Source organism: Plecotus auritus (genome assembly GCF_963455305.1).
Source record: "Plecotus auritus genome assembly, chromosome: 1".
In the NCBI taxonomy this organism is placed as follows: Eukaryota; Metazoa; Chordata; class Mammalia; order Chiroptera; family Vespertilionidae; genus Plecotus; species Plecotus auritus.
This window is the reverse complement of record NC_137770.1, coordinates 157482018-157491672: the sequence shown is the minus strand read 5'-3', so window position 1 is coordinate 157491672 and position 9655 is coordinate 157482018. Positions and strand designations below refer to the sequence as shown.

The window sequence follows — 9655 nt, the reverse complement described above, 5'->3', positions numbered from 1 at the left end:
ACCTCTGCCTCTGAGTGTTTCCATGCCCACCAGGAGGAGGGCCAAAGAGTAACAGGAGGCCTAGAGCCCAATCACCCAGCATCCTGCTTTTCCTAACTTTAACTGGCCAGCGGTGGCTAAAGATAGATGTGGCTGGAGAGTGCCTGCAGTTTTTGAGGTGTTAGCATAAACAGAAACAGGAGGAACAGTCAGAAAGGCGAGGGAAAGCCCTGGGGGGTACAGGCCCTGCTAATGCTGGCCACCAGTTTTATCTCTAGAAGCTCCCACTGGGTTCCCACTTCTCCAAAATGGGAGAAAAACTCCACGAAAGCTTTTATATCTATGGTAGGTAACGACCCAGTCAACACCACGGATGACATTTACAATGTGAATTCCAACCCTGCCAAATACAGTGGGCTTTGTTGGCTCTAGGGGCTGATCACGTTTGAGGCGATCTTTCCCCATCCCCCCAACTCTGCCAGCTTCGTTCATCCCTTGTGTGCAGTTTGCGTGTTTGCAAAGGGGGGGGGTCATTCCTCGCTCAGTCTTCAGCCCTCCCTCCCTTTCCCCCTTTGCAACCCGGAAGCGCTCGCTCAGTACAGTGAGCAGGAGAAGGCGGAGGGAGGGAGGGAGGGAGGGAGGGAGGGAGGGGGTTCCTAGGAAGGATGCACATCACCCAGGTTTTACTTCTTGCTGGAAGCCTGCGTGAGATGCCGTAAGCAGCTGGGGCAGTAAGGACCGCAGCGGCGACAACAGTGTCTAAGTCTGCCTGTCATTTCTGCCTTCAAATCTCTGGCAAGTCAGGAAATAATAAAAAACAGCTGGCGGGCAGGAGCAGAAGCGAGCTACCCAGGTCAGTGAATATCGCTATCTTCTCCCTCTAACTCTGCACTCGCTTCCCCGGCTCCCCCGGCTCCACGTGGAGAGAATTAAAAGGGCTCCAAAGGGATAGCTGCCTCTGGGAAAAAGTGAAGTAGACCTCAATCCTATTGTTCGTTCTGGTCACTGGAAATCTTGGGCTTTCTGCAATGACCTTGGGCGAGCATGGTGTGTGCATGTGTGTATGTCCTTGTTTGGAGAAAAGAGCTAATAGAACGAAGCGCGTGAAGAAAAACTAAACAGAAAAATAAGTGCCGGCAGAAATGCTTGGGAAGGGCTGGGCACACATTTTCCAGGTCGACAGCAGAGCACTGGGGAAAAGAACCTATTTATGGAGGAGCAGTTCAGTCTTCTTTCAAGGTGGCTGCAGGGTCCCAGTGTCAATTTCATGTTTATTTCCCTCTGCTTACAAGTGTGTGTTTAGGCTCATTGTCTCTGCATATAATTAAAGAAGCAGCTGCGTGCTGTGAGATAAAAGTTGGAGGCCAGCTGTGTGGGCATTTGACATGGAGGTGGGGGGTTGGGGGCCTGATGGCTTGGAAGTACCTTGGCTTCCAGAAGCACCCCGAGGCAAGTAAGAAAACCGCTGCCTGGGAGAGAGGGTGCGCAGGGTTGTGGGGAGCAGGAGAGGAAGAGGAGACAAGTATTTGACTTTCTTCTGGGACATTGGACCAACAGACTCCCAAAAGTCATTCCATCAGAGGTCCCCAACCCAAACAGATGAAATGCAAGGGAGGTTGAGTGAATCTAGGCAGGAGAGTTTCTTTTAGATATCTTTGCCTCCTCTCAGATACAGAAGGTGTGAGGAAACTGACATGGGGTAATTCTGTCCAGGGCAGAGGATGAAAATGACTCCAGCCGGCAGGAACTCCCCTCTGTTTGGTCCCCATGTTTCCTAGTTCTTTTTTTCCTCCTCTGTCAGCCACATTCACCCAGGGACGCTTGGATTGTGGATGAGAGATTACAAAATTGAAAGAGACAGCAATAAAGTAGCATTTGCAGTGCTTCTATCCTTTAGCGGCTCTGGCAGAAAAGGTGTGTGTGTGAGGGGCTGTTGGTCCTGTGACAGGCTTGGGAAGGGAGTCCCAGTGAGGCTGGTAGAGTGGACCTGGGTGTTTGATGCTTGCAGGGCCCAAATGGCTGTTTGCAGGAGGGGGCTTATCGTTAAACCTTTTAAATGTTTGTGTGATTTTTAGGAAAGAAATTGTTTTCTGCCTATTTGAATCCTGGGCAAGGTAGGATGTCCAGGTCAGACTGATCCAGATCCCGGTGGGTTCTGGGTCCCAGTATCGATTCCCGCATGGGACCAAGCAGGAGGCTCAGCTTCCAGCTTCCAGCAAGGCCTGAGGTCCCTGGCTTAAGGAGCCAGATGGGTTCTGAGGGCATCAGTGAGTGGCACTGGGTACACAAACCCAAGCACCTGTACCTGCAGGCCCACCCTCTATTCTACACAAGAGCTCTTCCCTAGCCCCAGGGACTCAGGTTGGGTTGTCTATCCAGCCAAAAGCCCAGAGACAGTAGAAGCTGCATTTTCCTTTATTTGATAATTCCATCCTGCCTTTTTCCAGACAATATATGAGGTGGGGGTAATTGGGAGCACAGTGAGGGCACGGGAGTGGGTGTCCCTGAGTACTCCGGTGGAACTTCTTTGTTGGGATGCCCAGCAGCCCAGGACCACACAGAGAGCCTGGGGAGAGACAGGTATGTGGGAGCTGGATGGCTGAGAACCCTTCTTCTGGAGGTTAAGGCCATTTGTGGCTGGGAACTGTGGTAAGTGGCAGGGGTATTAGGGACCCTGACAAGGTGTGTGAGGAAATAATAATAATAATAATAATAATAAAGCCAGTGTTCTCTAGCAGGGGTTATTCTAACCATTTCTGGGCGGCACTGAGGTGTTGCCTCATTTTCCACATCTGAGCCCTTTTGAACGTAAATGTGCATTCTTTTCGCTGTGTCTTTGTGTGCCGACCAAGTATTCTTGATCATCTCTTTTTCTTAACGTTTGGAGTAACCAGAGAGAGGTTTAGCAACAGCCATGCCTGGGCCAAGGCAGCACCCGAGCTGGAGTCCGAACCCCCCTTTGCTTCTGGTCGCTGGACAGAAGGGGCTAGAGGTGGTGACGGTAGGTGCGGGCGTTGGAAGGACCAGAAAGAAAAAAACGTTGTCCAGGCGCTGGAGCGAGTCTCCCTAGGTGTCCGTCGCTGCGGGTCTGCAGGCACACGTGTGTGGTTGCTGTTTTGTTTTACATAACAAATTGCTTGGGTCCCACCAAGTGGCAGGCGGCGGTGAGTCCAGCGCCAACCGGGGGCCTGGCGGGGAGAGGCGGCCGGCTAGGCGCATCCTTCAAGGGAAGAAAGGCGACGGGTTGCACGCGAGATGGCGTCTTTCCACCTGAGCAGGGCGCATTCACAGGTTACCGTGAGGTCTCCAGCGTGTCCAAAGGAAGACTTGAACAATTCATGCTTTTAGAAGCTCTCCTCAACTGTCTCCTGATCTGAACGAAATCACCCTCCCCCATCTGCCCTCTCCCGGTTGTGAACTCCCCCTTCCCTTGCAGCCTGTGGTCGATTTCCCAGCAAAAAGCACACCCCGGTTTTCTGGCTCATTTAGAGAAGTAAAAACGCAATAGCCCCAAGATAAAGCCCTCATCCTGAAATGCCACCTGGAAGTGGCCGGAGGAGAGTCGCCAGGAGGCGAACGCTTGGGACTTCGGGCTGGGACCAGGGTTAGGGCAGGCCACGGGTCTCGAGACGAGACGTAGTGGCGGTGAGGCGGCGGGCGTCCAGCGGCGAGGCGGGAAGGCCACGGGGAGTGAAGCAGGTGCCCACCTGCAAGCCTCATCGCCTGAAAAATGGTGGGGCCAGGAGTTCGCTGGGTGAATCCCGCATGCTGACCACTTCCATGGGAGTTCCGGTTGCTTCAGCGGAGCGGCCTGAGGACACCATAGGAGGAGGGTCTAGACTAGCGAGCCCCTTCCAAAGAGCCATCTGGGGGGCCAGATCAGCGGCCAGGGGCCCCGGAAGCACTGCGTGGACCTGCTGGAGCACTCCCATCCTTTGCTTTTCTTTGTGGCTCCCACCTGTCCCCCCAGCCAGCTGCAGAGGCCAGGAGGGAGGCAGAGCCGGGAGGTGCGCCCGTCCTCTGAGGTGACTTGTATTCCTTTCCACTCACCCACGAGGGGAAATCTTTCTCTTCTACCCAACCCCGGGGCTCCCCGCTGTGCCAGCCCCTCAGACCTCTGCATTGTCAAACTAAAAAATAGAAATCCCCTGCTCTCTCCCTCCCTCCTCCCCCTTTCCGCTACACCCCTACCTGCCCCCTTTTTATCTCGCTACAATCAGGGTTTTTCTCAACTCTGGAGAAGTAGCTAACGGCTGACAGAGGGCCAGGATCCCTCCAAGCTGGAGGGCCCGGCCTGCGGTGGGGGCGCAGCGGGAGCGGGTAATCTCAGAGGGCCTCTCCTCTCCCTTTGACGCTCCACATCCACAACTCTCGCTGCTCCTCCTGGCCTGGGCGGGTTTCTTACCGAATTTTAACCGGTGATAGATGATAAACAAACAAAGAAAGTAAATAAAACCACACACTACTCCCCAAGTGATGGCTCATTTCCCAGGACAGGTGGACACTAGGCCTGGCGCGGGTGGGCGTGGGAGCCGGGAGGAGGGTTGCGCCCGAGGACCTCTTTTCGCCTGAGTTCCCACGGGTTTCCCCTTTGACGTTTCCACCTCCAGCATCTTCCCATCGCCAGTGTTTTGGGGTCCCCTTTTCCTCTGCGTTGCCCAGGTCCCCTGCTCGCTGTTTCATTTGAAGAGGAACAGCCAGCACAGCCCACACACTGCCTCCTTCTTTCTCATCGCCTTGTGATCTCGCTACTCTGTATTTCAGTTCATGCGGGAAACAGAAAGGGGTTTGGGTGGGGACTGCAGATTTAATATGTGTTTAACCTGTGCGCCGGAGCGGGCTCCCCCATCGTTCCGCCCGCGCAGCCGAGGCCAGGCAGTGGCGCCTTGGGCTGTGTCCCCAGCGTAACCCTCCGGTCCGGCAGCCGGCGAGCTGTTTATACAGCTTTACCTGTGCTATTCTCGTAGCCAGTAAAAATCTTCGCCCGGCCACGGTAACCTAATACTAGGGCCGAGGCAGAGGAGGGGGTAATGGGGTTGGCTCAGTCGAGAGGGAGGTGTGTACGCGCCAGAAGGGGGTTCTCTGCTTTGTCCCTTCTCCCAGTGGGGAAAGAAATTGGGATGCGGTTCGCGTGATAGAGGTGAGGGACCTCGGGCTAAGGAGGAAGGAGGCCGGCGTCCACGTCCCTGTCTTTGCTGCTTTTCCCTCTCTAACAGGCGTCGGGGACCCAAGCGTAGCCGCAGCTCAGATGCTTGCCGCCAGCAGGCGCGGAGGTCCCGGGGGCGCCGCGCGGGGCTAGCGAGGCCCAGCAAGGGCATTCCAGGACGAGGACGTGGTTTCTCCCTTCCCGCTTTAACTTGCCCCATTGGAATTCCCACACCTAAGACAAAACCCGAAAGGAAGGGAGCCGACGCTTCAGCAGATCTTTCCTCCCAGGCCAGGCTCTTCTTCCCGAGCGCCCGGGTCTCGGCTGCAGCCGGCGAAGGGAATCGAATTTAAACGCCTCTTGGAGGTTATTGTCTCTCGCTAATTACTCTAACAATGGCCACTATTACAGTGGAGATACCCAATTAAATGTCCCGCGGGGCTGCGCTAGGCTCCCCGCGACGAACTGGCCGCCGGCCTGGGGCTTGCTGACCGCCAGGGTGCGAACCCAGCTGCTGCGGGGCCCGGCGCCGGCCTCGGCACCTCTGGCCTCCACTTCCTCTCAGACGCACAGCGACCGCGGCCCGTTCACACCATATTTATTGACCGAGCGCAGGCAAAGAAGATTGATCGAGCTGGAATGGGCAGTGATTTCTCCTCCCCCAGCACCGGCTGGCCTGGGCCTCGGGGCTGCGCTCCGATTTCTGGCCTTTGCTGTCGCTCTACGCCCTCCCAGCCCCCAGTCCCGCAGGTTCCCGGCTTCATTTCAGTCTTTTAACTGTGAGGCCGGGTCCGCCCAGGCCGGCGCCGCGGCTCCGGGGGGAGGGACCCGGCGGCGCGGCCCGGCTCCGCTTCTTTCTCCCGCCTGCAAATATTTGCTGCCTCGCTGGAAATCCGACTATTTCGCGCGCGCTCCGCTTGCAAAGTCCTTAAGTAAACACGCTCAAATGACCGCCCCGGGCGGCCCGAGGCACGCTCACTCCCCTGCTCGGGATTAGTAACTTTATGACTTCGACCCCGAGGCTCAGCTTTTCTCGTTACCCTCCGCGGACAGCGCGGCGGCCGGGGCCGCTGCTCTCAGGACCTCGGCCCCGCGGAGCTCGCCTGGACGCGCCCGTCGCCAGGCTCGGGTGGGTAACGCTCCCGCGTGGATCTCCGATCCCTGAGTCCTGGGGTGAGCCTGGGGGGCATGCTCCTCCCCTCTGCGCTGCGGGGCTCCGGTTCCTTGGTGGGGCTGGATTCCCTACTTCTATCTTGACAGAGTCTCTACGCACCCGGAAGGGCGGGTGGGTGGGACGCATGTGTTTGGGGGCTGGGGGTGGGTCCCAGTTTAGCCCAACCAAGGAGAGAAAGTAAGGCTCCATTTCTTACCCTTTCCCCAAGAGGGCACACACACCTCACTCAACTTGACGCCTAAAGCAGCCGCCTGGAGGCCTGGGGTTGCAAATAGGCCACACTGTCTCCTGCCGCCCCACGCTCGGACTCGGCTCCTGGGGGTGGGGGCAAGGGTAGGCGGGCGGTGGTTGCGCCGCTATCTGCTTGGCTTCGGGATGCTTGCCTCCAGGGTCCCAGGCATCCAAGCCATTCGCCTGCCCCTTACCCTGGTGAGGGAGGCCTCGCGCCCTACTGGAGCCCAGGACGACAGCATCCTCCTCGGTCTTCTCGCTTTCTCCTCCTCCCAGCTGCTCCCGGGGAAAAGGGGGACTCGTAGACAAGCCAAGCAGAGGTGCTCGGGGAAGGGGCTGTCAGGTCGCAGAAGGGCGCTGAGCGTCTCCGCAGGAGGCCAGGATCTGCTCTGCGGGCTATGGCAGAGGGGAATCAGGACCACCTTTTCCCCCCTTCCCCCGGCCTCGAGCCCCCTCCCCTCCCCTCTCCTCTCCCGCCCTCCCATGGAGGAGGAAGCCCAGCCTGCATTTGCCGGCGAGGCCGGTCTAGCCGGCGCCTGGCCCAGCCTAGACCCCCGCAGCCGGGCTCTCCGCCTCAGGCCAAGCGCCGTAGCCTCTCTCCAGCCGCGCTCCCTTCCCCCTTCCTTCCCGTGGGTCCCAAGGCCGACCTCGGCCCACCCTCCCCGGTATCCCTCTCCTCTCCTTTTTCCTCCTTCCCTCCCCCCGACCCCCCTGCTCTGTGCTCCCGGCTCTGGGGCTGGGCCCGTGACGTCAAACACAGTGTGGCGTCGGCGAGACTGGCCGGCGCGGGCCATCAAAAGAGCAACGTCCTCTTTCCCAATTACCCACTGTCAGTCCGGGAACAGGGGCGGACCGGCTGGGAATTAAATGTTAAATACCCCCTACAGGCTGGCTCCATTACACCGGGTATCCAGCCGCAGCCCCCGCGCCTCCCTGCCAGCTCCCAACCACCCAGACCTAGAGGGGCCTTAAAGATCTTTTATTTTTTCAGGGTGGTCGGGGGTGGGGGTTCTCCATCCCAGTGCTGCCGGACTTGGGTGCTTGTGATTTAATTAAAACGAATAATGCCCCCGCCCCCCCCTCCCAACCCCAGTATGGTAGATTATCAGAGAGGCGCCGTTACACCGGAAGGCCTCCTTCTCACAAATCTTTTCTCTTTGTCTTTTAAAAATCGTTCTCTGCCTCAGAAGTTAACATTTTCAAGTGCTGCGTGGGCAGCACTTCTCTCCACGGGAAAGGTTCCCTTTAGCCTTCCCGGCTTCCAGGTCTGGGGTGGCTTTGGACAGTGGTCAGGCGAGCATCTATCCTGGTCCTGGACTGACGCTCGGAGAAGCGCTGTTCATTTTTTCTGCTTCCATTCTTAAATCTTAATCTCGGGACTTCTAGCAAATATGTGTGTGTGCGGTCATCTGTCCCCGTTTGTGGAGCGGTTTCCGGTGAATGTTAGAAGCTAAATAATTAAAAGGTTCGGAGAGCGCTGTGAGCAGCAGAGGCTGGCAGCTTGACTGGCCCTAGAGAGCAGTGGTCAGAGAGAAAGGAAAATCGATGCTCCTTTACTGGGCCGTCCTGATAACCGGGGGACGAAACGGGCTCAGGAGAAACGGGGTGGCTGGTTGTTGTTGGTGGTGCATAATTTAGGGATTTTCCTCCTGTTCCACTGATTTCTAAGAAACATCAGGTTTAAGAAGATGGAGACTCAAGAGAAACTCCAAATCCAACACCCAGAGGATCCACGTTTTCACTACTTACTCAAAATAAATTTTACTCATCTTTCTATAAGGATTGTGCATTAAAACAACTCCCCCTCACCAAATTAAGGCTGAATTTGAATATCGATGCTTTTGCATGAAAGGAACCCTCCAGCTCCAATTTTTGTATTTGACGGAATTTTATGGGGTGGAGGAGCGAAAAGGGAATAATGTCTTCAATTCAAATAGAACCCACATCAAACTCTTAGTACAGTCCGTGGGAAAGCCTGCGGGAGAACTCTCACTCTCTCATCTCACACTTTGTGCTGGGTGAACAGAGTGTGGAACCTGAGTCTTCTTCCGCCTGACCCCTGTGCGCCGCGGCCACCTTTTCGGGCCGGGCGGCTGCAGGAGACTGAGCGCCACTAGGGGATGCAGTGGCTCAAAGGACCAGGACGGGCAGCGGAGGTTGGAGGCCACGGGGCCGGCCAATCGCGGCCCGGCCATAGCCTCGTCCGCTGATTGGCTCCTTTTCCAGCCCCGCCCCGCCCCGCCCCGCCCCTTGCGGGGCGTCTCCAAACTGTGCTCCCTCCGCCCGGGGTTTGGGGCTCCGCGGCCCGAGTCCCGAGCCCGGGGAGGTCGCCGCGGTTCTGTCCCGCGGCCGGTGAAGGAGGCTGGGGAAATACGCTGGGAATCGGAGTAAGTAAGGAAAAGTTGGGTAACTGGAGTGAAGACCCGAGTCCCATTTTACCAATCCCTCACTGCTGTTGGAACTATTTGGAGTCTTTCTCCCTCTTTCCTTTTCATCCATCCCATCCACTTTTGCCACTGAAGTCAAAAGCACAGTTCGATTACAAATATTAGGTCTGAAAGGACAGCTGCAACAGCTGAAACATTCGAGAGGCTTGTTAACTCAAAAGGCCAGGGAACATATTGACAACGACTCCAAAAGTGACGCGGAGTTTCAGTCAAAGGCATACTTCTCTTGCCCGATTTCTCATTTCTCTCCAGAGGCAAATCTCAAAGTACTTGGACGTTAATTTTTTTCCCCTGATCAGTTTTACATGCTCATAGCACCAAGTCAGTGAACTTCTCAGTACTCCCCAGTATGAATAAAAAAAAAATTGCTCAATTAAAAAGTCTGAAAAAGCAACTCTGCCTGTAGAAATTAAGTTTATGAATGGAGCAGGCCGTTTTCACCGGCAAGGAATAATCCACCCAGCCGAAAGAATTGGCAGGAGCTGGAGCCACATTTAAAGGGCCAGAGCGCGAATTCCCTCCTGCCCGCCCCCTCCGCCCCCGCCCCTGGCCGCTTCGCCCACCCGCCGCCCCCGGGCTCCCCGCCCTGGCCGCCCTGTGAGGCGCCCCTTTCCGGTCAGTGAAGGGGCGAGAGGAGGGGTTGGGGGTGAAGCCCTGGAGCGGGTTTGGGTTGCAGTT

At 56.6% G+C, this 9655-nt stretch overlaps 1 protein-coding gene across 1 annotated transcript in view; it reads left to right on the top strand.

Annotated features, from left to right (window-relative positions):
• The first annotated feature begins 648 nt into the window (after positions 1-648).
• The window catches only part of GATA3 (GATA binding protein 3), a 27186-nt gene continuing 18179 nt past the window's right edge, over positions 649-9655 (top strand). Inside the window, exon 1 of the mRNA XM_080672191.1 lies at positions 649-832. The gene's annotated coding sequence lies outside the window, so the exon portion shown is untranslated. The remainder of the gene's footprint in view (positions 833-9655) is intronic.